Source organism: Cygnus olor, chromosome 3, assembly GCF_009769625.2.
Source record: "Cygnus olor isolate bCygOlo1 chromosome 3, bCygOlo1.pri.v2, whole genome shotgun sequence".
In the NCBI taxonomy this organism is placed as follows: Eukaryota; Metazoa; Chordata; class Aves; order Anseriformes; family Anatidae; genus Cygnus; species Cygnus olor.
In genome coordinates this window covers 107,952,176-107,957,133 of record NC_049171.1, presented here as the reverse complement: position 1 = coordinate 107,957,133, position 4,958 = coordinate 107,952,176, and the positions used below count along the sequence as shown (strand labels likewise).

Below are 4,958 nucleotides of genomic sequence, written 5' to 3'. Positions count from 1 at the left end.
TTTTTTAGGTGACTCCTGACTCCCCTGCTTCCCTTGCCCTGTGACTTGGCTCTGAGGAGTTGGGAGGTGACAGCATGTGTTCCTTTCGAAGTCATTCTGAACAGGTGAGGACAAAAAGCTGACAGTGAGATAAAAGTGAAATAAGGTGGGTATGTAAGCAAACAGGCAAATGTGGCAATGGTGCTATGAAGCAGGGACTAAAGACAGCAGCTGAGCCTGTCATGGGTTTCTCATTGAGACCCTGTACTGGCAGGTCAGCATCAAGTCTGTGGTCCCTTGCTAGTGATGACAACTTTCATATTTGCTGGGCTGTGTTGGGTTTTACCACTGGAGACTGCAGCTAGATTTATGGAACGGCCACTGAAAGATGTGATTTCCCCCTTTCACTATTTCAAGCTATTTTCAGATAAATGACTGATGTTATTAACTGATCTTCAAGCTTTTAAGAGCCATGTCTGACCATCTGTCTCCAATTAGTTCCCTCAGCCCTGCAGTCTTCTCTCTTTGAAGTCCTCACACTTCTTTTTTGATACATTAATAATAAAAGGAACTTCAAAGTACTCTCAAAGTTTCATTCTACCTATTCGAAGCAGTATAACTACACCTCCCTGGGAAGAGGTGGGACAAGACAAGTGAGGTGATTTTTTTTTTTTTGACATCCTTCACTTAAGAACATTTTTTTTTTTTCTTTTCTCTCTAACCTGTGCAATTTGTCTGAGATAGTACTGTGGCAGCAGCCCTGGGCAAGGCACAGGGATCAGAATTCAGAAGATCTGGGTTCATTCTCACTTCTGCAGAATGACTCCTACCTGGTGAGTGCTTAATGGAGTCTGTATTGTTACTTTCTCTCACTCCTAATACTGTACAGCCCTGGGCACACAAGTGGGCTCTGCAAACTCTGCACTCCCTCCTAGGAGTTTGGCTGCCTGTTCTGAAGGCCAGCTGTAATGTGGTTGTCCTGGTTTCAGGTAGGACAGAGTTAATTTTCCTCCTAGTAGCTGGCAGGGTGCTATGTTTTGGATTAGAATGAGAAGAGCGCTGATAATATGCTAATGTTTTAATTGTTGTAGAGCAGTGCTTACACCAAGCCAAGGACTTTTCAGCTTCTTGCTCTGTCCTGCTAGCGAGCAGGAGCTGGGAGGGGACAGACCCAGGACAGCTGACCCAAACTGGCCAAAGGGGTATTCCATACCATCTGATGTCGTGCTGAACAATATATAGGGGTGGCTAGCCGGGGTGGAGGGTGGGGCCGGCTGCTCGGGGATAGGCTGGGCATCGGTCAACGGGTGGTGAGCAATTGCATTGTGCATCACTTATTTCGTACACATTATTACTATTAATACTATTATTATTATTATTATTATTATTATTATTATTATTATTATTATTATTATTATTATTATTATTGTTATTATTTTCCCTGTCTTAATAAACTGTCTTTATCTCAACTCACAGACTTCACTTTCCCGTTTCTCTCCCCCATCCCGGAGAGGGAGGGGGGAGGGTGAGCGAACGGCTGTGTGGTGTTTGGCTGCCAGCCGGGCTAAACCACAACAATGGTGCAGCTGTATAAAAGGTGCACCTTGGGGGAAGTTGCTGAGGACTGGAAGAAAGCAAATGTCTCTGCTGTCTTCAAGAAGAGCAAGAAGGAGGAACTACAGAGGAACTACAGGCTGGAGGAACTACAGGCTAGTCAGCCTCATCATTTACTGTAACATGCTTCATGCATGATGGGAAGCATGTACAAGGCCAAAATAATAAAGGGCAACCTTTAAATAACTCCTATGGTCCACAGCCAGATAATAACATTTGGTGCGTAAAGGGTACACATACAGAGATCTCTCAGAAAACCTGACCAAAAATGACTTCCAAAAACTCTATGTAGAATTGTAAGCATGTAATTTGTGTAACTAATAGCCAGTGTTGTTTGCACATGGCATGGTTATTAAGAATGAAGTATTCAGGACTCACCTTTGCATTGTGTAGGATGATTGTTTGAGACTGATCAAATTAATTGGACATGTACATCATTTGCAGAACTCCATATGATATGCCTTGGTTTGGATGGTTAATGAGTCCCCTGGAGGCCAGTTTTTCAGCAGGTATAGCTTGTTCTTTATTTTTTTCCCTTTCTGATCAGAGAGGAGTAGAAGAGAAGAAAAAGCCTATGAACAAGGGGAGAAAAGTTTTAGGTTCACACATGCTGTATCTGGGGGAAAGCTAAGAATTGTTATCTGTGTATAGTCTTTCTCCTAGACAAATACACGGGGATGTGTGCTGACGGCTTACAGAATCACAGAAGGTACCACCAAAGACCATCTAGTCCAATCCCCCAAACAGGGTCATCTAGAACAGGTCGCTTAGAACATGACCCCTTAGCTCTCAGATGACTCATCATGCTGCCCTGAACACAGCTCCCAGTCCCACATCTACTACCGAAGCACATCATCTGTTCTGTAGTTGAAGATCTGCAGGTGGATCACGAGCCTTCCTTGTGGTACCAGAAGTCAGCGGCTTCCAGCCTTTTACCATCATGGGAGTCTCCTTTTCCAGCCCAATGACTACAGACTCTGAATGCTCCATCCTTCAGTGCAGTTCAGCATTCGGGCTGTTGTATCTGCAGGCTCTTGAAGAAGGTCCTATCACTCTTTTTCTTCCTCTCTGATGCTGCACAGACAGCTCACCTTCTGCCACAACTCCTCAACAAGCATACACCTCCTGGAGATAAGAAGATCATCTTCCTTGCTCCAGCCTCAGTGAGGCTTGGCTTCTGAGAGCATTATGTTTGCAGACTCCTGTGCAAAAATGCTGGTGACTGATAAATCTGAGCTGAAGTTTGATGGTGAAAAAAGCAGTCCCACCAGAACTGTCTCAAGGGGCTTCTTGGCTACATATGGACTCAGTCTTGGCTGGGGTGTGCTGAAGTAACTCAACGGCTCATTTAGCCTGTTTCAGAGGTATCTCTTTTGTGATCTATCCCAACTAGAACAGCTTTCTTCTGTGTGCAAATATAGATCTTAATGTGTCATGTGTATTTTTTTCAGATACGGCAACTGAAGGAGCAATTAAATTCTTTACTGCCCAGTGACTGAATGAAAACTACTACATACAGGCTAGGCTGGGTGAATGTACGGGAGCTGAGGACTGAGCGAGGAGGGAGAGAGGCAGAAAAAACTATCAGAAAATGGAACTTGGCTGGGAAGAGAAGTGGAGTACAGGGAAGGAAGAATCCTGGAAATAATGAGAGGAGAATGCCAACAGTACTCTGAGTGGAGAAGCAGGCTTGGAATTAGCAAACAAACTGCTTTTTCTCTGAACTGCACTTCTAAGAAATAAGATGTTGAGATACACTCTTTGTAAATAGATTAACACCCAAGAAAATCTGGCTTAGGCGATTGCTTGCTGTTGCTATTACAACAGCCTGAAAAACTATGAAGACCTCTCTACTAAGAAAGTCAATAATATCGTATTGGGAAAAGCTTCCAGTCAGCCAGGGCTTAATGTAACATGGCATGTGTAAGATTTCAGAGCTTGATGCCATCTGCTCACAGAGAGCATCAGATCACTGGAAAGATGTCAACAAATAGGCTTGAGAAGCTTGTGAAAATGAAGAGGGAAATAGCAAGCTCCAGGGTGTAGGAAAATGATGATTTTCTTTGTGGCTGTTGCATTCATGAGATTGGTTAGTCTGTGTTTTTTAATCCGCTTGCTACCGTCCTAGGGGAAATGCCTGCAAAAGGAGAGATATGAGTCCTTGAGTTGAACTGAGAGAAATATGGCAATAAGACTAGCAAATGAATCAGAAAAAAAAAAAAGAAAAAGAAAACAAAAAACCCACCACCACCACCAAAAAAAACAGCAACCTTTCATACGTTATTTGGAGACATTACTTGGGAACCCCCAGAGAATTAGTGTTGGTGGGTTACTGGGAAAAAAAGAGAAGTAGCTAGCAGACATTATAGCTAGCAGCTATAAGGTCTTTTTAATGCAACTCTCAGTACAATCTATGAGGTACCCAGATTTTATTTTATTTTTTTAAATGTGAAATTTAAACCTCAGATGGTAAAGCTAATAGGAATAATCTTTGCTCAAGAGTCAAGATAATTGTACTGTGAAAAATGCTTTTGGTATAACATTAATTTTGACCTTTCCATGAAGTGTGACATAAACACGTTTAAAATGGATATTCATGCCAACACCATTTCCATTACCAACTAAAAAGATTTGGGTGTTATGCTACAGTTAAGAAGTTTGAAATAAACAATCTCTCTTGTGGTGCTGTTTCAATGCTGTAATGGAGGTGCTTACCACAGACTGAACAGGTTTATCTTTTCTTCCTTCTGTGTAGAAAGTAAAACTTCACTGTTTTTCAACAACTGATGCTCGAATACATACAAAATACTTCATGTGTATGCAGGCTGTGTGTCACAATGTTTAGCTACTTTAAATTGTTGCTCACTAAAAATGATTTTTTTTTTTTTCCCTGAACCTCTGTCCTACTTTTACCTGTGAGAGGTGAAGAATACAATATTAATGATAATAAAGATTATTAACATAAATCAGCTTCAGGATGCTGGCTTATTTTTCCCACCAACTACTTGAAGGGTAGTTCCAGGACTGATGGAACTAAATTGTTCAGGCAGTGCCAGACAACATAAAAATGCGCGATGGCCAAAGGCAACATAACAGTGGCCACAGACTGAGGACTGTGAGATTCAGAGAAAAATGATGTCAGGAAAAGACCGCTTACCTGGGGGAAAAGTGCAGCCCTGGGGCAGATCTCTGGGGCATGGGGACGGGATCTCTAACCTTGGAAGTCTTCTCGTGTCTGATCATACTCATCCTCTCCTCTGATCTTCTCCAGAGCTGGAGACCAATTCCATAAATTCCTCGGTTCCATTATCTCTACCCCGTGACACCTGGGAGTGAGAGCAAAGATGTAAATATACACCAAAGCC

At 42.5% G+C, this 4,958-nt stretch overlaps 1 long non-coding RNA gene across 1 annotated transcript; it reads left to right on the top strand.

The window, feature by feature from the left end:
- Nucleotides 1-8: 8 nt before the first annotated feature.
- On the top strand, nt 9-4,737 carry LOC121068481. Its single transcript, XR_005818907.1, has 4 exons — nt 9-104; nt 2,038-2,102; nt 2,245-2,957; nt 3,045-4,737. It is a non-coding gene; the product is annotated as an uncharacterized LOC121068481 (long non-coding RNA).
- The last annotated feature ends 221 nt before the right edge of the window (nt 4,738-4,958 follow it).